At 40.3% G+C, this 24726-nt stretch overlaps 1 protein-coding gene across 8 annotated transcripts in view; it reads right to left on the bottom strand.

The window, feature by feature from the left end:
- The window catches only part of LEF1 (lymphoid enhancer binding factor 1), a 95501-nt gene that overhangs the window by 60821 nt on the left and 9954 nt on the right, over nt 1–24726 (bottom strand). The gene's annotated exons all lie outside the window — the stretch shown is intronic.

Raw genomic sequence — 24726 nt, 5'->3', positions numbered from 1 at the left:
ATATTCACTGGAAGGACTGATGATAAAGCTGAAACTCCCAATACATTGGCCACCTGATGCAAAGAACTGACTCACTGGAAAAGACCCTGATGCTGAGAAAGATTGGAGGCAGGAGGAGAAGGGGACAACAGAGGATGAGATGGTTGGATGGCATCACGGACTCGATGGACATGAGTTTGAGCAAGGTCTAGGAGTTGGTGATGGACAGGGAAGCCTGGTATGCTGCAGTCCATGGGGTTGCAAAGAGTCAGACACAACTGAGCGACTGAACTGAACTGATTGTGGAATTCAATAGTCCACTTTCATTCCTTCCCCCCATCCTCGCTGCCTCCCACTGCCACCTCCCCTGTTATATTGATAAGAGAAAGAAAATTCAGAAAACCTAATACAGGCACAAAACCCATGAGGACAGTTACCACATGAAGGTCTTATACTGGGAGCCAGGATATACTCAGAAAGCACAATTCTGACGACTCAGAGCCAGACATCCACAGCTAAGCTGGCTACAAAGGGCCATCTCCCTGGGAAGGGGTAGGGGAGACAGAGAGAGCCATGAAGTGAAACTCAATGGCACTGAATTCTAGAGAGAGATGGAAGTATTAACTGAGACCCAATCACCTATTCAATCACTCTGGAAAGTGTACAGCTGCAAGGGACCTCAACCTTGCTCTGTGGCTTTATAACAGTGTGCTTCAACTTTGAGGTCTTCTCTCAGAATAGCTCAGATTTTCCACATCAACCTTCAGGTGCTTTGCAAGAGATGAGTTGTGTAACAAGCCATCACATCATGCTGGTAATGAAAAGGTCTCAGTGTATCATCTTATCTGCGATCAGTTTGTCATAGCACCTCTTTCTTACTTTCGACTTCTTCCAGATTGACTCACTCACAGTACACCCTTGTCTCCTTGTAACCTGATCTGGTTAAGAGGTGCGGCAGTAATGTTCTACTGGGCTCCGTTTTTCCTACCCAAGTTAAAGCAACAGCATGCGTAACAATTGGTAGTTGCCTTCTGAATGTGTACAGTAACTGAATGTGTATTACAACACAGGAGATGTCTCATGGCCTTGGCACTGGGAACAGTTCCATCAGAATACAAACAGTCACATGGTCAGGAGAAACAAGTGACCAGAAAGACCTCCCACCTCATCCCACCAGTTCTTTCTGTCCCATGAAGTAAACAGGATCACCCGCAATACTTGTACAAATCACTACCTTCTTAACTTATTTATGAGGTATACTTGCACGAGGTTAGGATTAACTGTTAAATATTAGGTTTGAAAATAAACAGAAAACAAGCAAACAAGTCCTTCCTGTTGAGCTGGAAGTTTCTCTCTCTCTTCCCTCACACTCCTATCTCTATTAAACCTCTTAATTACATTAAAAGGATCTGGAGTAAAGATCTTGCTAATAATTAAGGGTGACTTCTGTGTGTTTTTCACTCGTTGTGAACCAGGAATACAGGATCAGATCCAGACCAAGTATGAAATGCAATAGGTCCCTCCTGTCCCCACCTTAGCATACAAACTTTGAGGTGTAAAAACTTCCATTTCTACCTAAGGATGTAGTTTGGATAACAAAGGAGGTTGGCAGACAAAATATAATTTGTTACATCTGCTAGATGCTACTTGATCTTTGGGCATATCTGAGTGAGTACCTGTGTGGAAGAACTAATTAAATTGGAAGAAAGAAGACAAATCCACTCCCTGCATGGCCATCAACTATTCCCCTGTAGTGTTTTTTAGCCTGAGTACGTCCTCATTGCTCAATTTATTTCAATATTTAGCAGATGAAAGCTAAATGCTGGTGCCCTGCTGGAGGCTGTCATCTAGAAAGGCCTCTGAGACGAGAAACAAGTTGTCTTCTAGTATACAAAGGGGCTGAAGTGTGGACTTTGGACCAGATTGCCTGGGTTTGAATGTCACACCTGTCACTTAACAGCTGGATGATCTTTGGCAAGTCACTCCATCTTCATGAGCCCAGTTTCTTCACATGGAAAGTGAGAATCAGAACAGGAGCACCCCTAAAAGGCCGCATGAAGAGTGTGTGTGTGCCAAGTCATTCAGTCATTTCCAACTCTTTGCGACGCTGTGTACTGTGGCCCACCAGGCTTCTCTGTCCATGGGGTTTTCCAGGCAAGAATACTGGAGTGGATTGCCATGTCCTCCTCCAGGGGATCTTCCTGACCCAGGGACTGAACTACTGTCTCTTATGTCTCCTGCACTGGTGGGTGGGTTCTTTACCACTAGCGCCACCTAAGCCCAGGTGCAGGACTGCATGAAGAGTACATGTGTTAGTATCTGCAAGCCCCTTAGAACAGTTCCTGGCTCATGGTAAGTAACCGTGTCAATGTCGAATAGAAATAGATGTATGTGAAGAACCTGGAATAGTGGCCAATGAGCATTAGATGCAACAGAAGCCAAAACATTCAGCCTCCTGAACACTAAGACATTCACAGAGGTTCTAAACTATGGTCTCCCACTGTATATACATAGATTCTTAACAATCCAGACAAGTCATTTTCCATCAAGTCCCAAGCTCTCAGGATGAGGGTGCGGGGCAGGAGCAGCAGGTCCATGGAAATACCCAGCCCCATAATTAAAAACAAGTCACCGTTACAGAACACAGATTTGTTTGAAGTTCACTGGAGCTTTACCAATACAAATTACTTTTTCCCAGTATTTCAAGCAATTATCACTTTTAAAGTCTACTGGGGGGAAGGGTGTGAAAGAGAGAATAATGAGGATTTGTATCAGAGCTGCTTTTCCCTTCAATTGTTTATATTCAGCAAGGGTGAGCAGCCTCCAGTAGGGAGGGGAGATGGGGAAGAAAGGCAGGTGGTAATGTTGGCTGAATAGTTTTCTGGGTAGAAAATTAACATCCTCCAAACAGTACGTAATTGTTAAATTTTTCTGTCTGCTATTTTGAGTACAGCAATAGGGGTCACTAAGTATTATAATCATTTCCTTATGGGGGCATGTTTTCACTTTCTAAAATTAACACATTTCAGTATTTTATACTTGTTTCTCTGAGGTCAGAATTTCTCACAAGCATCATACACTATGGGTATTTACTATTGGTGCAACGTAATAGCTTCAATCTGCCGCTGGTGATGCAGCCATGCGTATACCGCCTAGACGTTGCTAATAGGATGATTATAGCTGTCTTTGAGACTGACACTTGTGCTACTGGCATTTAATAAAAAAAGAGAAAAAACCAAAGGATGTTATTTTTCAAGGAGACAGACACATCAGTGTTCTTTATTTCTTCACCCTCCTACAAATGCTCCCCTCTCCACTTCTCTCATGAAAGCATCTGAGCTAATCTCTGCCCCTCACTTTGCATGGGCACTCTGCACAGGCCTCCAGGTGTAGTGCAAGGCTGGCAGATCTAGGTTCATATCTTGACTTTGCCCTGTTCCTAATCCTTTTCTAAATACTTAACCTCTCTGTTTCCTCCACTGAAAAATGGAAATGTTAACATTAAACATTAGTGTTAATGTTAACATTAAATATTAGTGTTATGAAAAGAATTAAGAAAAATGTATAGAAAATTCATAGCCCTTAGTAGCTGTTCAACAGGACAAGGCAATCTTTAATATTATTTGAAAACTTGGATGGGTCCTACAACCATAAGGCCTCTGGTACTTGTCCATACTGAGCATTTATTAATTGGAAGAAAAGATGAATCTTCTTTCTATGCTGAATTTCCTGAAATCTGGGGAAATTTCCTCAAAGTTAAAAAAAAAAAGTTTATTTATTTACTTGGCTGCACCGGGTCTTAGTTGTAGCATGTGGGATCTAGTTCCCTGACCAGGGATCTAACCCAGGTCCACTGCATTGGGAGTGCAGAGTCTTAGCCACTGGATCACCAGGGAAGTCCTCTAAATTCTTTTTAAACACAATATAGGGCTAATCAACACATTACCATTCCCTCACCCAGTATTTCCATAGGATACACCGAAGAACACGAGTCACCAAAGGAAGAAGAGAAGATAATCATGCTGATGATGATCTGAGCAGACGCCTACGAAGGTAAATGAAGCATGCCCATCCCTGTGGACTCAACTCTCGACTTTCTTTCCATTTCCATTGTTTTTTTTTCCTGAATGTAGCTACCGCTTTGATGACTTCATAAGAGCTGTGTTTTAATCTTGATTCCCAGCATACTGGCCTGTAACGATTTTTTGAAAGCACCACCTGCTGAGTGTACCTGCAGATCCAGTTAATGAAATGCATAGTTGGCTAAGTCACCTTTCAGCAACCAGGCCACTCTAGCGAGTCCCTACAAACTCCTGCTTGAGGGGAAGACAGGAGGGAAAAACCAGAGATGGCTACAAAAAGAGATTCCCTTCTACAGCTACCACATGGATTCCCAGTCCTGATTCTGACGTTTACCTCCTCCACTTAACAAGAGGTAGAGTTGGGAAAGGATGAGCGAGAGGAGGACTGAACAAGAACGGTGCGGCATATGAAAGAGTGGCAGATGGATTCAGGCTCTACGCTTAAGCTGGACTATTGGCACTACATCTTCTTACCCACGATATCAGCTCCTAGTTCACAGGCTGTTAAGGATTAAGTAAGCTACTATCAGTTACATTTCTGGATCACTTCCTGGCTCATAATACTGACATACATTCATATATGTTAAATAGGTAAAAGGTAAAAATAAGTCAACATTTGTTGCACCGTAACCAAACGTAACTAGCACAAATGGCTTAACAGGAATGTGATTAAGTATGCACACCTCCTTTTACACCTGAGTCCTTTATAGAAACAGCCCTCTCAGAAACGGTAGAGTCAAGCCAGGGTCAAACTCCACACAATAAAGTGTTATCTATCCCTAAGACATCCTCCAGAGATCCCCAAAGTACAGGGTTAGGCAAAGTCAAAAACACCACTGTCAGAAACTGCGCTGGTGCGGTAGAAACAACACTGCAAAGGGAGGAGCCCAGGAATGGAAGCCTGGTATCGCCATGAGCCCACGCGCTGTGGTGAGATGTTACTGAACTGAAAAACACGCCATGTGTTTAATTAATGGTACTGGTGGAAGCCATTCTCTTTGTTTAGTGTCACACATGACCAACGAGGAAGAAGTACATTAAGCCAGTAAGCCCACCAACCCGGAGCTTTCAATCTGGAAATCAGGGAGAGAGCACACGGGACAGAAACTTTCTGATGAAGGCGGAAAGGAGGCAGGTGGGAGGGGTCCATCCGGCCCCCAAGTGTGACAGGGGCCCTGGGGAGCACCTCCTGAGTGACTTGCCCCCTGACAAGTCCTATGACTAACCTGCACACAAAGAGAACTGTTGTGGGCGTGGAGGGGGAAATGGGGACTGCAGTCAGGGAGCACCCACCCTGCCACAAGCTGCCACTTGTACAGTCAGGCTCACCTAAAACATCCTGTTTTTGCCGCAGATCACAAGCGCCTTACCCAAGTCTGCACCTTGCGCTGTCAAAATATCAAAACATAAGACATCTACAAATCTGCTCTTCGAAGAATTCAACAAGATTTCCCTGGCACTCTTTATAAAGGAAGGAAGGGCAGATGCAAAACAGCAGTCGCCGTGTGGGGAGGTTGGGGTCACGAACACACGGCAGGGGTGTGTCGACAGAGAGAAGGGAGGATGAAGCCATATGCGGCTATTTCTACCCTTTGGCCACCGCTGTCACCACCGTTTAGGATAAAAGAAAAGGCAGATTCGAGTTGAAAGTTGGCTTGTTCTACTTTTAGCTGTAAAAGATTTAGCTCTGGACACTGTGTGCTAAGTTCCTTCAGTCATGTCTGACTCTTTATGACCCTGTGGACTATAGCCCATGTATCAGTACAAGCAGGGAGGAGGACCAAGCTTGCCTACATGAAAGACTTTGCAAAAAAAAAAAAAAGCCATACAAACAGTGGTATCACCATTATCATAGCTGTTGCCGATAAAGCAAGAAAATAAGAAATATAAACTGGGCTGTTCCAGAAAACAGTTTTTCAGAAAGCAAGTTTTCATCACCCCTACCGTTCTAAGAATTAACTGAAGCCAAAGAATTGATGCTTTCAAACTGTGAGGCTGGAGAAGACTCTTCAGAGTCCTTTGGACATCAAGAATATCAAACCTAAAGGATCCTAAAGGAATCCTAAGGAAATCAACTCTGAATATTCATTGGAAGGACTGATGCTGAAGCTGAGGCTCCAATACTTTGGTCACCTGATATGAAGAGCCAACTCATTGGAAAAGACCCTGATGCTGGGAAAGATCGAGGGCAAGAGAAGAAGGAGGTGACAGAGGATGACATGGTTGGACGGCATCACTGACTCAATGGACATGAGTTTGAGTGACTTTCAGGAGATAGTGAAGGACAGGGAAGCCTGGCATGCTGCAGTCGATGCAGTGGCCAAGAATCAGACACGACTGAGTGACTGAACACCCAACAACCACTCCAAGGGTCCTGTGTTAAAGGGGAAAGGTGAAAATGAGGAAAGCACCAAAAGCACAGAAGTGAAAAGGTATACAATTGGGGGAAATAGCCCAAAGTGATATGGAAACAAATATTCTCTAGGAAACTGAAGACAATTCTGATTCATACGAGCAGACAGACTCCATCAAATATTCTCTAGGAAACTGAAGACAATTCTGATTCATACGAGCAGACAGACTCCATGAGCTGATGACACTGAACAGCAGTGAGCAGCAGCCAAAGGGCCAAGGAAAACACCTTGTGCCCTGGAAAAGGGTTCACAGAGGGCAGTTGGGACCATGGTCAGCGGCACACGTCCTGTGCGACACATCGGTTATCCTCATCAGTGGAAGTATCCGCCTTCTCAGTGAACGTGGTCCTGAGCCACCCAGGACTATACTACACCAAGCAGCAGGCCTGGGCATGAGACCTTGAAATTCATTCAATTCTGTCCTTGAATTTTTCCAATGAGGAAACTGAGGCCCAGAGAGTTAAGAGGCCTGCCCGTAACACACAGAGACGGCTTAGGTATGTCTGCGGGTTGAAGCCCTCAGGCCAAGGGTACCCCTTCCTTGTTACCTTGCTTTCTCTCCGTCCATGAGAAGCAGTTAGGGAAGAGTTATTTTTGTAGACAGAAGTGAAGCCATTAAAACAAAAAGGAAAGAAATGGTGGTTTCAATTCTGAGTGAAGCCACAGACTCATTGATGTGCTCACACCCAGGTAAGATTTTGAGCTTCAAGTAAAATGAACAGTAGACCCTGAAAACCAAGGTTGCTGTGTGGAGTGAGGGCTGGGATCCAGTAAAGAGAGTGGGAGGACATGGGCTGGACTCAGCTAACAAGACAGAGAATCAACAGGTCAGAGAAAAGGATCCAGAGAGCCCTTTACATCCACTATTAACTGCATTTGGCTACAGCACCCCAGTTCACCTCACCATGGCATTCTCTCTCATATATATACACACACACACACACAGAACTTCCATGAAGGTAACAGACCCAGAGCACTGAGAACAGTGCTGGGCACACAGTGTACACTCATAAAGGAGCCTGCTCCTTTCAGAGCTTCAAGCTCACAAGCCTCCCAGAGTGGCAACAGGTGGCTTCCAGGCCTTGCTACACACAATTCACATGCACACATCCTCTTTTCTTTGAAAGGTTAAAACTTTTCGTCTGAAAGACAATTTGGTTTCTTTCTTTAAAAAAAAAAAAAAAAAAAAAAGGCAAGAACAGCTTTTGTTTCTCCTTACTAGAATTCTCTGCGTATGTAAAACATTTAGAAAATCCAAGTAAAAGTCAAATAAAAACTACCTGACACTGCCACCCAGAAAAACACTTTGACACAGAGATAAAGCTCTTCCCCTCCCTTTTCTCTATTGGTTTCACACACATACATGTAAAAACCAGGACTGTGATGGATGTTTTGCAATCTAGTCTTTTACTCAGTATATTGTAAACAGAATCCCTTAGTATGTTTTAGGACACCATTTTTAATAGTGGCACCTCTTGTGCCATCATTAACCACTCATTAACATCTTTGACAAGACTTGACCTCCACCATCCTATTCTCACCTTATATATCTTATATATCCCAGAAGAAAGCAAAAGCATAGTTAAAGCTTTTTGATGGTGACCTCCAGACAAGAATTCTCCCTTAAGTTTCTCCCCAGCTCAGGTGGGCCCCAGTACTCAGAAAGCGGCTTCCAGAAAAGCCTCTGTTTGTAGGGGTTGGTGCTCGGCAGGACCAGACCAGGGACAGACCAGGGAAGGGCAGCTATTAGCCAGCTGAGTGTCGCTGTGCCAGGAATGCCTGACCTTTCCCAGGGCTTTGATCTGGCAGCCTCCCGCTGGGAGCTCACTGGCCAGGGCTGCTGCGGGGAGGGGGTGCGGGAGGGGCGGAAGAGGAGGCAAGGATGCTGGGAGTGTCATGGACCCTCCACTGGGCAGCTTGCTAACCTCCTAAACCAGGCTCAGAATGTCCAGCGGGAAGAGTTACTTGGAGCTCACCCACCAACCCCACATCGTAGAGATAAGAGAACCAAGGCTCTAGAAGATAACAGGACTTAATTAGTACTTGGGAAATACAACTTAATATTAGCAAAGATAACAGTGACAACTACTATTACTACCATTTGGAGCATTAACTCTGCACCAAGTACTGTGCTAAACAAATGTTTAATCCCAATGACAGCCCTTTGAGATTGCTATAATTATCCCCATTTTAGGAGAGGGGAATGGTGAGTCTCGGAAAGGCGAAATGAGTTCCCTAAGATCCCAGAGCTGGTACACGATAGAGGTAGGAGTGAGATTCATATCTGACACCACTGGACAGGTTCCCTCCAAGCATACGGGAAGAGCGATGATTATTTCTGCTGCACTGTTTGTTTCAAAGATAAGCTTATTCATCTCTCTCATCATCATTTTACAAATCCACATTTCTTCATTGGTTAAACAATGACATAAGAATACTCAACAGATCTGTTGGCAGTCAACCTCCATATTTTTCATATACTGGCTCTGAACAGCTCGTCTGTGAAGTTTAGGCTAAATGTGATACCAACTACAATGCTATAGATGAACCAGCAAGGAAGGTGAGGTTGATAAAACGGTGTCTCCTATGAACGACAAATACAAAGACATTTCTTCTAATTTCCTCCTAGGCCACTTCAGGATTGGAAAGGCCTCAGGCCAGGGACTCTCCCAAGTACAAAATTACCCTGTTCTTTTAGATGATTATCAGGTACAAGACAAAGATTTCAAATAGTTTGTTTACTTATTTTATTTGTTTAAAGGCAGAGTCTCTTCTCAGAATGACTCATGTGAGTAATTTAAACAAACAGCTGTGGCAGGAGACGGCCACTGCTGCCTGCTTTGGTGGGTAAATGTGCTGAATCTGTGTCGGTTAATTAGATCAGTCTTGGCTCATTCCCTTTAATGAGACAGTGTAACACAACGTTCACCCAACCTGTTCTCTGGGTTTTGTTTCACATACACTGGTTGTTATGGTCAACTCTGTTCTTGAGCTTCTTGTTGGTTGAAGCAAAACCTTTGTAACTATTTTTTTCCCAACATGTATTTTGGTGTGTGTAGGTGACACCTTCTGAGGGAGCTGTCCCTCGCCGTGCGTGCTTTGTGACCAAATACATTCAAGTAACTTACACCAAGGAAAGAAACATAAAAATAAAAGTTAAAAAGGAGGACTTTACTCAATTTCTTTTGCCTTCTCACCAGATCAACCATGTAGATTATAGAGGCAAATTCTGCAGGAAGCTGGGCTTCCTAGTCTTAATTAATTTTTTCACTTTCTAGAATATCATATGAGTAACACGGTAAAATGACTGTTTCCTCTTTCTCACTCCCATCTCCTGATTGTGCCTGTGGAATTCTGAGGTCTAAAGGCCAAGAGAAAAGGTAGTGATCAGAGCCCCATCTGTAGAGGTGAAGGCCAACACCCACATTCAGGATGAAAGCACAAACATCAGGTTACCAAAAATCACATACTGAGGAAAAGAGCAAGTCTTTGGGTTCTAAATCCTTTGTTTTTATTAAATGAGAAAATTTTCCTTTCTACTTTCATTTAGAAAAGATCATTCTATTTTTGATCTTTGAATCAACACATTGAAATTTTATTTTAATTAGAAAAGGACATGATGGATTCGCATCATAAATTTTCACTTAAGAAATTTCCAAGTCTACTTCAAATACATGATAGGGTTCAGATTTACAGGGTTCCAAATGTTATTTAAACTACAGTCATGTACAAAATGATAGGAAAAATTACCCACACTTAAAACACACAAAAAACAAAAAACAAAAAAAGAAAAGCTCAAAGCATTCAATAAAATGTCTTACGTCTTGCCAGTGTGGCCTATTTGGGATTATTCTGAATGGTGTGGTACATAACTTAATATCATTAAGTAAGGACACTTAATAGCATTAAAAAAACAAAAAACAAAAAAACCCCAAGTATGTACCTATGCTTTTGGCAGCATACAGTCTTTCCCATGAAAGGGCTTAACAGTCTGACTTACTAAAGTAGTTCTCAAATTTTCTTGTTTCAGGAGACTTTTCCTCTTAAAAATTATTGAGGACCTCAAAGGGCTTTTGTTTATATAGATTATATCTACTAATAATTACCCTATAGAAATTAAAAGTACTTACTTGTTTATAAAAACAATAGCAATAAATTCATTACATGTGACTTTAAATAATATTAGTATGGAAAATAAGTGCTAGTGTTTTACCTTTTTGAAAATCCTTTTAACATCTGGCTTAATAGAAAACAGCTGCATTTTCATATCTGCTTCAGCATAAAATGCATGATGGTATCTTGTTTTGATTAAAATAAACGTAGAAAACCTGGCCTCACACAGATATGTAGTGAAAACAGAATTATTTTAATAGCCTTTTTAGATAATTTTGAATATTCTTCTTATACTTGTAGGCTAATGTAGGTATTATACTACATTGGACAAACAATGGTTTCACTTAAGGGTTAGCTGCAAAATGAAATTCGAAACCATACAAGTGAACTTTCCCTACTCTGTCAAATGAAAATCCATTAGTCTATCTTGCACATTGAATAGATTTTTCATCTATGTATGATAAGTATTGATCATTTTGAGAACATTGGTTTACTTTGTCATTGCAGATCTTCCACATATTGACATATTTCATTATACAATATCAAAATCACATTTTTCAATATCACTAATGATCTTATTAGAAAAGTCTCTAAGGATTCAGGCTTCAAGCTTATGGAGAAGGATACCAGACTTCCAAAATTCTAATTTTTTCTTGAAAGTCTGAATTTTATTATTGGTAATAAATGTATATTTTCCTTAGAAAGTGACAGGCTCACTTCACTTAGTTCTGATAAAAAGTCTACCAAAAGTCAAGTCTAAATAGCCATACTTGATCATTAATCATTCTGTAAAGTAAAAAATCACACAGGCATTCTCTTGAGAAAAGAAAACAAATATTATTAATAATAAAATAACTTTTACTAATTTATCAAGGGACACCAACATTTTTTAACTGAATTCATTATAGTAAAGAATATAATCACTATCCATAGAGTTGGTGTGCCACTGCCTTGATCTGTGCTGCCACCAGTCTTATTCATTGTTACCTTCATAACACTGGTGTGCAAATGTTAACAGTTAAGCAGCAAAAAAGAAAAAAAAAAGGACAATATTATCATGAAAACTATTCTGATCTCATTCTCACAGACTCCCTCAAATGTGTCTCAGGGACCCAGGGGTTCAGAGACTACACTCTGAGAACCTATCTACCAAACCTGCTAATACAAATCCACTCAACTAAGTTGGTTTCATTTTTGCTCTGAGTGAACAAATAGAGATACCAAAGCACAAACGAAGCATGTCCTAGTATTTTGAGTATTACAGAGTAAACACTTTACTTTTCTCACCCTCTGGACCAGCTGTTCCCAGTAACCTGGACAACATCTTCCGGTCAAGATTTTGAAAGACTAATCTCTCAGAGAGGCCTGAATGACCGCTAGCGGCCAATGGAGGTTATCCCCTCACCTGCACTGTGCTGCAATCCCTTCTCACGTCTCAGTCATTCTCTTTGATTCATCACATATTTACCACACCTTTATTTACTCTTTCTTGTTTTGCTGTTAGGAGCATTTAAGGCTATAAACTTCTAAGAATCTCTTTGGCTGCATGTTACTGGTTTTCATATGTCAACTTTTAATTACCATTCAGTCCTAAGTATCTTCTTTGACCCTCGAGGCATTTGGAAAAGTTCTCCTTATCGATACAAGACTATCAAGTTTTTCTAGTTTTGTTCTAAATTAATATTGGATTGGCCAAAAAGTTCATTCAGGTTTTCCTGTCACACCATTATGGAGAAATGCAAATGAGCATTTTGGCCAACCCAATAACTTTTTGGTGGAAGAATACAGCTGTATGATAACTAACCCTTTGAAATGATTCCTGGCCTATTATTCTGTATCACAAAGCAGCTGGATACAACAACGCACATAATTCAGTCAAGTTTGTTAATTGTGTTGTTCAAATATTTTATAGTTTAATTATTTTGAGGAGGAGGAACATCTGGTGATTTTATCAATTATTGAGATATGTTGAAATCCTTTACTGAAAGGTAGATTTGTCCATATTTCCTTGTGTTTCTATTTTTTCTTTATAGATTTTGAAGTTATATTATTAAAAGCATGACAGTTTAGAATTTACCATCCTTTGTCTGATATTATCATATTCTATCAGCTTATTCCGGGCTGGCCTTTACATGTAATAACTTCTACATTAACTTTCATAATTTTCCTTTTTATTGGTCTCTTCCTATGTATTCTGGAAAATCTCTTTAAATTTCTCTTCCATTTCATTAATTCTCCCTTCAGCTAAGTCCAATCGGCTCTTAAACTCACCCATTTTAATTTTCAGCTTTAAACATTCAACTTTTTCCTTCTAAAAACTGTTTCCTTTTCCGAGCTGTCATCATATTTCTAGTCTCTTGATCTTTGCTCATGTTTTTCAATTCCTTTTTGATTTCTTAAACATATTAAACTAAGTGTATAATAATTCTATTTTCTAAAGCTGTGCTCTTCCATATATTATAGAAGTCACTAACTATATGGCTACCTACATTAAATTAAAAATTCAGTTTCTCAGTTAAGTGCTCAAGAGTCACAGAGATGTAAGGACTACCACCATACTGGATAATACATATAATAATGCTGATTTAAAGACCGTGGTGTCAGATTCCACTGAATCTACTAACTATGGGGCCATGTTCTCTTGTGTGTTATGCTTTTCTTTCTTTACTATTAGTGCCTATTTCTTTTGTTTATTTATGGAAATTCTTTGAGACTTATTTTAAAGGTAGGGCTTCCAGACAGAATTTGTCTTTGCTTTTGTCGTGCAGAAGTTAGGATAAATGGCCACGGAAGTAATCGAAACTGTAATTTAACAGTTTCTGAACATATTCATCTCCTTAATTTTTATACTTAGGGGCAAAAAATGAGATGGACAGTGCCATTCATTTACTTCATCATTTGCTGATTTGTGTACATGTGGCTCTATTTTAGAGGCTAAGCATATAAAGGTGGCCCCTGTCCTGAAGAATCTGTCCACAGTCTATCTAATAAGAGGAAGGAAGGAGATGTAAACTAACAACTTTCAATACAATGTGTACAATGCTGTGAGGCATGAATTAAAAAAAAAAAAAAAACAATTCTACAGGAGTGATTAAGGCCAACTAGGGCCCAAGAAGGGCCCCTCAGGAGAGATGATGTGTGAGCTGGTAGGAGTTTTCACTGTGTGGGAGGGGGCACTTTAGCAGAAAGAATAACAAATGGAAACCTGGGTTAGACCCGCCACTGCACTTTGGACACTTCGCATTTGACAGGTTGATTCTCTGGATTACATTTCAGCAGGGCTCCTGAGGTTATTTGAGTCCTCCAAATTTGGGGGACTAGTAAGGGAATGAAAGACATCTAAAAACTACTTACTTCAATTATAAAGTTGTATACCTAAGGCAATGCTGACCACAGGAAGCTGGCTATATAAATTGCTGAGGTCAAATCTTGTGAACCTCCAGAGAGAGGGGCTGAAGAGGGCTGGAGAAGTCAGGATAGAGAGAAGCCAGCACAGAGGTTCATTATTTACAATTGCCATTGTACTGGCATACATTTTATGGTTTCTTCTCCATGCAACTGAAAACCACCCACCAATCTACCTCAGGGACAAGGGGCAGTCTCCCGAACTGGTCTTACAGTATATTTCACGTACTAGAACAGAGCATGTATTGTAGCCACATCTCATTTAAGCAGAAAATGTACTGTAGTATTTCTGCCACTGTAAGGAATCAGAGATTTTAGGAATATAAATACGTAGAGGGAAAAAGGAAGTCACAGACAGCTTATGGATGTATGGAGTATAACTTGTCAAGATAGTCAAGGATGAACAGTAGAAAATGAAAATTTAAAATTTCAAATGTTTGAGGCCAGGCAGAGAGAATGAGGTCAAGGCTGGGTGCCTGTCCTTGCATCCCCTTTTCCAGCACTTTAGACCATGGCCCCGCATCTCCTCTGCAGGGTCCAGGGCTAGACATTTCAATCCCACAAGACCTATTTCTTTCTCTCTCCAGACACTGAAGGTCTGCTAATGTAACACATGCAGAGTATGTTTTCATAAAATATGACTGTTGGGGGAAAAATAGCAAGTGAATTACATACAGTTCTCAAGAGGGGCAGTAGTTTCAGAAAGAAATATACATGCAAACCCCAGTATAAAAGTGACAATATTCAATGGTTGTGGAGTTCCCACAAAAGGACCTCTTACTAATGGAGAGTCCACCAGTCAGGACTTTCACAAAGATCTTTAGTTTTGCCCTTCAAAGACAAGTTAGAGGTTCAATAAAAACGACAAAGAAGATAAAACTGGAACAAGAGCTCCTAAATGTCAATATTAACAATATAAGCAAAATTATTTCATTGTCATGGAAAAAAAAACTGTAACCATAAAAGCTTGACAAGAAATCTGTCACTTGTAGAAAAACAAGGTGGGATTCAAATATCAAGGGAAAAAAAAAAGAGGATGTATTTTTCTTTAAGGATAAATTGATGTGACTGAAAGTAAGGAGTTGGAACATTTTTTGGCCTTTGGAAAGACATTACTTATCTTTTTAATTGAAGTATAGCTGATTTACAATATAATGTCAGCTTTAGGTGTATAGCATAAAGATTCTGTTTTTTTGCAGATTATATTCCATCATGGGTTATTAAAAGATATTGGGCATAATTCTCTGTTATACAACAAATCCTTATAGCTCATCTATTTTATGTATAGTAGTTCGATTCTGTATTCCTAATTCATCCCCTTCAGTAACCATAAATTGTCTAAAATAACTTAAAGTTGACTTTAAACTGTCCTTTTCTAAATTGTGAAATATTTTCAACTAGAAAGTAACTATACAGTTTTAAATATACAACACCGGTTCTTATTGAAAGGCTGTGTGTGTGTACATTAGTCACTCAGTCGTGTCCGACTCTTTGCAACCCCATGGACTGCAGCTGGCCAGGCTCCTCTGTCCATGGGATTCTCCAAGCAAGAATACTGGAGTGGGTAGTTTTCCCCTCTCCAGGGAATTTTCCTAACCGAGGGATTGAACCCAGGCCTTTGCATTGCAGGCAGATTCTTTACTGTCTGAGCCATCAGGGATAAATCTCTAAACAGATACGATCACAAAAATGTCAAAAAAAAAAATACTTTTGTGTATGTGGGCAAGGACTAGAAAATAGAAAAGATCATAAATAATGAAAGAGCTATTTATTAGGATAGTAAGGCTATGTATGAATCAGTTCATTTGATTTCCTTTGCTGTTGCTTTAAGATATATTAAAAATAAAAGAGGAAAAGAACTCATAAAAACATCTATCATAAATGGTTGTTTGTAGAAATCAAATAAATATCACAGATAAGGTAAATGAAACCTTCTCACACTACGAAATCACAGGCATCACTTTTACTTCAGAAAAGGCGGCCAGGGAAAACCCCAAAGAGCATCCACTGGGCACCATCTTCACCACTCTCTCTGTCCCACCTTCTGTTTCTGTCCTTTCTCCAATTTCTGACATCATCAAACCTGCTGCTCTCAAGGGCAGAAGAAAGGAATACAGAAAATCCAGTTTCCCTGAACACCCTGCAGGATTTGGGCCACTGAACAGTCTTTCTGACCTTTATATAACTTTGGTCAGTTCCAACCAGCTCACCAGGGACAGAAGAACACTAAATCTTTCCATTCCCAAGAACCAATGGTCAGTTAGAACGTTCCCTTTGCCTCCAGCATTATAAGAGCACTGGAATTCCAAAGAAAATTATAATTTTGGAGGAAAGAGTATCTCTGAATCATAGTTTCTCTAAGCTTCAGAGTCATAATTTTTTTTGTTTTTGGTAAGGAGTAGGTTAGAAGCTCAAACCATGTATAGACTACATGAATGTTGAATGCTTTGTTCTCAAAAACATGGTCATTCAAGAATAAAGGAGAGGCAGAAGAAGAGAGAACAACCCAAGTGAAATAACTCTTCTCAGATTCCGAGGAAATTTCAGATATAGAACAAAAATCCTGCCCTGGGTATTTCATTTAAAAAACAAATGACAACGCTATCTTTGGTAGTTCTTCTCACTCTTCATAAGTCTATCCGACAACAAAATGTTTCCAGTTAATTCAGGGTCATATCTTGGTATCTGAATTTTTTTAATGAAGTTAGAAATACACTATTTTATCTTATATTATTAAAAGCTAGTTGCAAATATCCTAGATAAAAAATGTTATATCAATATTGCTGTTGTTCATTCGTGTCTGACTCTTTGCGACCCCAGGACTCTAGCCCACCAGGCTCCACTGTCCATAGGATTCTCCAGGCAACAATACTGGAGTGGGTTGCCAGTTCCTTCTCCAGGGGATATTCCCAACCCAGGGACTGAACCCGGGGATCTGCATTGCAGGAAGACTCTTTATCTTCTGAGCCACCTGGGAAGCCCGATATCAATATTACTAGGGTATAATCCTAGGAATCACCTTGTGTATTCTTTGAACAATTTTCTTAGCCTGACTGAAGTACCAATAATAAATGGTAACAACTTAGGAAAGAAACACTGTCCTCTTAAACCATGTAATGGGTAGCAGTGCTATTCAAAGTGAATAGTCACTGAGGTAGTCAATAGTGATTTTATTTTTCATTTCTTTTTTCCATAACATCATCACTACCAAGATCACTTTAAAATACTTCCTTCACTTCTCTCTGCATTCCAGGATGAGCTGAAATAGCCTTTCAAATCCCTCCCTTCATACAAGAACTTTTAGATCAGCAGCTGGAATTTAGTTTAAAAAAAGTGGAATGACAGCCTGTAACACAGGTGACCAGAACCAATGATTAACAACGCTTATATGATTCTCTTTAAAAGAAGCCATTAAGAGCTTGACAGATAACTATCTACCTGGATAACGTTGATGAGATCCTTAAAGGCACAAGAAGGCTCTCTATGTTGACAGTCCTATGATGCAGTGTTATTAGCCTATGATTACATTATTAACTGTTTACAGTTCATCAAAAGGCTTTCTAGTTAATTTGCTATGAAGTGAAAATAACATGTTCTCTTCCCTGACTTCCCAAGTTGCTTCCTGGAGCTTAGGCTCGTCCTTAACCAACAAAGAAAAAAAATGAGTAAGGTACATGTATTTTTTTGTGTTAAACAGGATGAAACCATTACATGGTGGTGGGAGGCACTGTATAGAAACAGTTTTTTTCTAACTTAAACCACTCAAAAGTACGTAGGCAATGCCTACATGATTATGCAAGACGCATCACAAAAACACACTTCCATATATCACTAGACATAATTTCAGCCAAAAGAAAGGCATCTGGAAGCACTGTCAACTCTTGAGCAACAATATCAAAGTCAGTCTCCACAAACTGCCTGAATGAGCTAAGAGGAGGTTATGGAAAACCTACTCGTGAGCCCCTATTCTCGGTAGCTTTCTGGCACAAGCCAATTCATGCTATTTGTCAGCAGTATGGCTTTTGTGAGGCATGGGCTCTTTGAGAACATAAAATAAAAATTCAGAGTTTCTGACAGGCTGAAAATCAGACAAAATTCTGCTCTTGGGCAGCTGACCATATAGTGTAAAGCATATTTTATAATAAAAAGCTTAAAATGTAAAAAGTTCTCAGTAAAACGTTTAGTGGTGTGTTGTTTAGGGTATGCTGATTAAACAAAGGGATTTTTTTTTTTTTGGAAATCACACAAGAAATCAAGACTATTTCTTTGTAGTTCGGCAAGTGCAACTAACACGATGTTAGGATTTAGGTCAACTTGGAGGGAGATTGCAAATACAAGTTCAAAGTTTCTATTGATTACCTGGATGAGGATCTAATTAGGCATTGGGGTTGAGAAAGTCAGGAATCCAAAATACTGCAGGACTCAACTGACATGCCTATTTGAGCAAGATGAAATTTAACATGGATAAATAAGTTAAGGCACTTGGGTCCAATATTGATTTCACATCCAAAAGCATGTGAAACATGTAATATAGTATTCTGGCTCATATATTGCCTTGGTCCTCTCTTGTCAGTGCTCTATCCCCACTGATAATCTAGAGACAACTGCTTTCCCAGTGGGCAGATAACTGTTCCTTCCTCTGAGCCAGGAATACTAGCCCATCTGTACCCCAAAGTCCTACCTGTCCTAAAAGCACACTCTTCCCAATGAGCCTCTTCTCCGTGTCCCAGTTACAATTCCTTTACTCCCCCCATACTCTCCCTTCTGTATTTGAGTTTCATTTATAGCCCCTTTGAAATAGCTACTCCCCAGAGAATAACCTGGGCCTAGCCTGCAGGCACCATGGGCCCCCCTGGTGTTTTTGTCATGGCAATTCAGTGCTGCTTACTGAATTAGCATGCACCAGAATCACCTGGAGGGCTTAATAAAACATGGGGTTCGGGACCTCATCTTAGAGAGTTCTCAGCAGACCTGAGACGGGAACAGAAATTTGCTTTTTTCTAAGAAACTCCCAGGGGATGGTGATGCTGCTGATTCCCCAGACCCCACTGTGAGAACGTCTGGGTCAGATCAACATCATGAAACAGGAGTTTATCATATAACTTTTATTTAGAATTTAAACTTTACAATGACTATCACATTTTGAGTAATCATGAGACATAAGTAATAAATGTAAAGCAATTATGAGCTTCTCTGTCATTAGGTGCTGGCACTCTGGCATGCAGGGTTGGAAGACTTTATAGGTCCAAAAACTCATAAAACTCCCTTGACAACATTTTTAAGACATGGTTGCACAGCCCCTCCCCACCGCTGCCATGAATGACCTCAGCGCTAGAGATGTCATCATGTTGGAAAATAATCCCGGTTTACTGCCAAGTATATGAGAAAGTCTTCCCTAAGCTACACTGGTATTCTTCTAAAATTTCTATTTACCCTTTGGTACAGGTCCACAATCCATCTAAAACCCTTGGGATCGTATGTTTTATAACTCAATTTTTCAGATTTTAGAAAAGTAAAATGGGACACACACTACATATCATGTATGTCCTCAGTGGGGTCCAGGGCAATGCTCTATAATCAAACATGTTTTTATTTGTGCAGTGAGGCATATGAATATTCACACTCAGTAGAATAAAGATTATAAATAACTTCATATCAATTAACAGTCAGATTTACCAAATTTACCAAAACACTCAATTTGTAGGTATTTTTCAATTCCAAATTTATGAATAAAGGACTGTGGACTTGTATAATTTTTTCCTTTATGATTACACAAGGTAAGTCTACTTCCTTTTCCATATTCCTCAACTACCTGAAGACTGCTATCACACCGCTCCTTCCTACCCACTATATCTCCTCCTATGCCACCTTTCTTCCAAATTATCAACTGATAAATTAATCCAGTGTAATGAAAGAGGCCTAGGCAACAAGTCACCCACTCATCCAAAGTTCTTTATTTAAGGTTCAAATGTGCAGTAATACAGAGCACCAGAGGAACAGTCAAAAGCAGCCCTCAATCCTAGAAAAGAGAAGACTTGTGAAACTGATGGGGAGACAATGAATCAGTTAACCCAAGACATAAGGATGGAGGATTAAACTTCATGATTCCATAGCCAAAGCAATCTTGAGAAAGAAGAAAGGAACTGGAGGAATCAACCTGCCTGACTTCAGACTATACTACAAAGCTACAGTCATCAAGACAGTGTGGTACTGGCACAAAGACAGAAATATAGATCAATGGAACAAAATACAAAGCCCAGAGATAAATCCACACACCTATGAACATCTTACCTTTGACAAAGGAGGCAAAAATATACAAGAGAAAAGACATAAGAAAAGAATATACAGAGAAAAGACAATCTCTTTAACAAGTGATGCTGGGAAAACTGATCAACTGCCTGTAAAACAATGAAACAAGAACACTTTCTAACACCATACATAAAAATAAACTCAAAATGGATTAAAGATCTAAATTAAGACCAGAAACTATAAAACTCCTAGAGGAAAATAGAGGCAGAACACTCTGACACAAATCACAGCAAGATCCTCTATGATCCACCTCCCAGAGGAATGGAAATAAAAGCAAAAATAAACAAATGGGACCTAATTAAACTTAAAAGCTTTTGCACAATGAAGGAAACTATAAGCAAGGTGAAAAGACAGCCTTCAGAATGGAAGAAAATAATAGCAAATGAAACAACTGACAGAGAATTAATCTTCAAAATATAAACAAGCAGTTCATGCAGCTCAATACCAGGGGAAAAAAAAGACCCAATCAAAAATGGGCCAAAGAACTAAACAGACAATTCTCCAAAGAAGATATACAGATGGCTAACAAACATGAAAAGATGCTCAGCATCACTCATTCTCAGAGAAAGGCAAATCAAAACCACAATGAGGTACCATCTCACGCCAGTCAGAATGGCTGGCATCAAAAAGTCTACAAACAAATGCTGGAGAGGGTGTGGAGAAAAGGGAACCCTCTAAAACTGTTGGTGGGAATGCAAACTAGTACAGCCACTATGGAGAACAGTGTGGAGATTCCTTAAAAAACTGGAAATAGAACTGCCATACAACCCAGCAATCCCACTGCTGGGCATACACACCAAGGAAACCAGAACTGAAAGAGACATGTGTACCCCAATGTTCATTGCAGCACTGTTTATAATAGCCAGGACATGGAAGGAACCTAGATGTCCATCAGCAGATGAATGGATAAGAAAGCTGTGGTACATATACACACTGGAGTATTACTCAGCTATTTAAAAAAGAACACATTTGAGGCAGATGAACCTGGAGCCTATTATACAGAGTGAAGTAAATCAGAAAGAAAAATATCAATACAGTATATTAACGCATATATATGGAATTTAGAAAGATGGTAACAACAACCCTATATGCAAGCTAGCAAAAGAGACACAGATATAAAGAACAGACTTTTGGACTCTGTGGGATAAGGTGACGGTGGGATGATCTGAGAGAACAGCATTGAAACACGTATATTACCATATGTGAAACAGATGACCAGCCCAAGTTCGATGCATGAAGCAGGGCACTCAAAGCTGGTGCACTGGGACAACCCAGAGGGATCGGATAAGAAGGAAGGTGTGGGGGGGTTCAAGATGGGGGACATATGTACACCTGTGGCTGGTTCATGTCAATGTATGGCAAAAACCACCACAGTATTGTAAAGTAATTAGCCTCCGATTAAATTAATTAAAAAGAAAAACTTTATGATTCCAATGCACAGGAAAAAAAGAGAACTAATCTTTGCTGACCACTATTATGTGCCAAGCACTATGTTTGATAATTGACATACATGATCTCCAGTCTTCACAACTGTTCTATCAAGTGGTATGTATCATCACTTTACATATAAGGAAATTAACATCTTGAGAAGTTAACTGCTCAAGGTCACACTGCAAGCCAAAACTAAAACTAGGATTCTTACCTGATTCCAAAGTCCAAGCAAGATCCTTCCAAAATACCCAAAGGGTACTGATGAATGGCTTGGTACGTCTGTTCTTAGCCCTGTTTCCATACACAATTTTAATCAATGACTTAAAGAAAAAGAAGATGCTTGCCTTTCAAATTCCAATAGGATAAGAAAATAGCAAATGTAAAAAACACTATCACTGAATCCAAAATGACCCCAAACGGCTAGAAATGACCAAGTAACACTGAGAAGAGAGGCTTTAATATGGATTAGTATGATGGGTCCCTATACCAACATGTTGGAAGAAGAGAGGAATTTTAGTTGCCCCAAATTAACTTTGAGTCCAGATGTCAAGAAATGACTAAAACCTATGGTTGCATTGCTGTTCACTGTTCAGTTGCTAAGTCACGTCCAGGGACTGCAGCACACCAGGCTTCCCTGTCCTTCACTATCTCCCAGAGTTTGCTCAAACTCACATCCACTGGATGGGTGATGTCACCCAACCATCTCATCCTCTGTTGCCCTCTTCCCCTCCTGCCTTCAATCTTTTCCGGCATCAGGGTTTTTCCAATGAGCTGGTTCTTTGCAACAGGTGGCCAAACTATTGGAGCTTCAGCATTAGTCCTTCCAGTGAATATTTCAGGGTTGATTTCCTTTAGGATTGACCGGTTTGATCTCCCTGCTGCCCAAGGGACTCGTCAAGAGTCTTCCCCAGCGTCACAGTTCAAAATCATCAATTCTTCAGTGCTCAGCCTTCTTTATGGGCCAACTCTCATATACGTACATGACTACTGGAAAAACCATAGCTTTCACTATATGGAACTTTGTTGGTAAAGTGATGTCTCTGCTTTTTAATATGCTGTAAAGGTTTGTCACAGCTTTTCTTCCAAGGAGCAAGTGTCTTTTAATTCCAAGGGTGCAGTCACCATCTGCAGTGATTTTGGACCCCAAGAAAATAAAATCTGTCACTGTTTCCACTTTTCTCCCATCTATTTGCCATGAAGTGATGGGACTCGATGCCATGAACTTAAGTTTTTTGAATGCTGAGTTTCAAGCCAACTTTTTCACTCTCCTCTTTTACCCTCATCAAGAGGCTCTTCAGTTCCTCTTTGCTTTCAGCCATTAGAGTGGTATCATTTGCATATTTGAGGTTGCTGATATTTCTACCAGCGTGATTCCAGCTTTTGATTCATCTGGCCCAGAATTTTGCATAATGTACTATGAATATAAGTTAAATAAGCAGGGTGACAACATACAGCTTTGATGTATTCCTTTCCCAGTTCTGAACCAGTCTGTTGTTCCATGCCAGTTCTGTTCCTTCTTGATCGGCATTCAGGTTTCTCAGGAGGCAGTTGAGGTGGTCTAGTATTTCCACCTCTTTAAGAATTTTCTACAGTTTGTTGTGATCCACACAGTTAAAGGCTTTAGCATAGCCAATGAAACGGAAGTAGATTATTTTCCTGGAATTCTCTTGCTTTTTCTATGATCCAACAGATGTTGGCAATTTGATCTCTGGTCCTGCCTTTTCTAAATTCAGTTCGTACATCTGGAAGTTCTTGGTTCATGTACTGCTGAAGCCTAGCTTGAAGGATTTTGAGTATTGCTAGTATGTGAAATGAGTGCAATTGTACTGTAGTTTGAACATTCTTTGGCATTGCCTTTCTTTGGGATTGTAATGAAAACTTTTCTAATCCTGTGGCTACTGCTTAGTTTTCCAAATTAATGGCTGCATTAATAGAACTCTAATGCCTAGAATGAAGAACCCCACATACCAGCTCTATGCTGCAGTGGTCAGACCCAATCTGAAGCACTGAGGCATTAAAACCTCAAGCCTTTATTGAACCAGAACAAAGCATGTAACGAGGAGGGGGGCCAGAACAGCAATAGTTCTAAAAGCAGAAGCTTAGAGGAACAGAGAATGTTCAGCCTGAAAATGGGGAAAAGAGTGAGAGGAAGGCAAATGACAGTGGTCTCAAATACACACACAAGAGTGATTTCATTTATCTTCAGTGATGGCCCTAAAAAGGTAGGTGCCTCTCCCTGTGGGGGTGAGAGATGGCGGGATAGTGAGAGGTGATGGAGTTACTCTTGCAGAGGGCTGGCCTCACCGGGGGAGAGGCGTAAAGCTCGTCTACCAGCCAGGACGTTAGACCATCCTACCTCTAAGGTGCCCCCATCCCCGGCGTCTGGGTTAAGGCACAGATTAGGGGCCTGAGGCAGCAGCACCCCTGCTTTGTCTGTAAAGATCCTCTAACAGTGGGAATTGGGAGCAAGTAGGTCGGCTGAGTGACACTTCAATGGGCTGCCAGCAGGGGAGAGATTTTTAGGCAAGCAGAGACTTGTAGGCCTCCTCAAGCCCTATAGTGTAGGTAATTATCCACTCTGAATCCTTCAGGGGCTAACCCCACTTGGAGCCTCCTGCTCACACCACAGGCTGGCTCCAAAAAAATCTCTTCTTTTTGGCTTCATCACTGCCCTCCACCCCCCCTACCCAAATGTACATCAAATGGTATGTGTGATTAAGTACATCCTTTTAACATTCTTTAGGTTGACTTCTTCCTTACCATTCATAAAGTCAATTACTAAGTTATTAGACAAATAGGCCAACTGAACAAAAACCAGTCTCATTTTACCTGAAAGCAGTAGCCACTCATAGGAAGGTGATGATGTGGAGTGAAAAGCAAATCTTTCAAAGGCTAAAATTCAGGTCGGAAAACAAAACAAAACACGGCAGACAAGAAAAAAAGAAACACCTCTGAATTTAAATGCAAAATGATTTCCAGAAGATGGCATTAAA

The sequence above is a fragment of the Bubalus bubalis genome, chromosome 7, assembly GCF_019923935.1.
Source record: "Bubalus bubalis isolate 160015118507 breed Murrah chromosome 7, NDDB_SH_1, whole genome shotgun sequence".
Classification (NCBI taxonomy): domain Eukaryota; kingdom Metazoa; phylum Chordata; class Mammalia; order Artiodactyla; family Bovidae; genus Bubalus; species Bubalus bubalis.
Note: the sequence above shows the minus strand (reverse complement) of the source record. Positions and strands in the feature narration are given on the sequence as shown.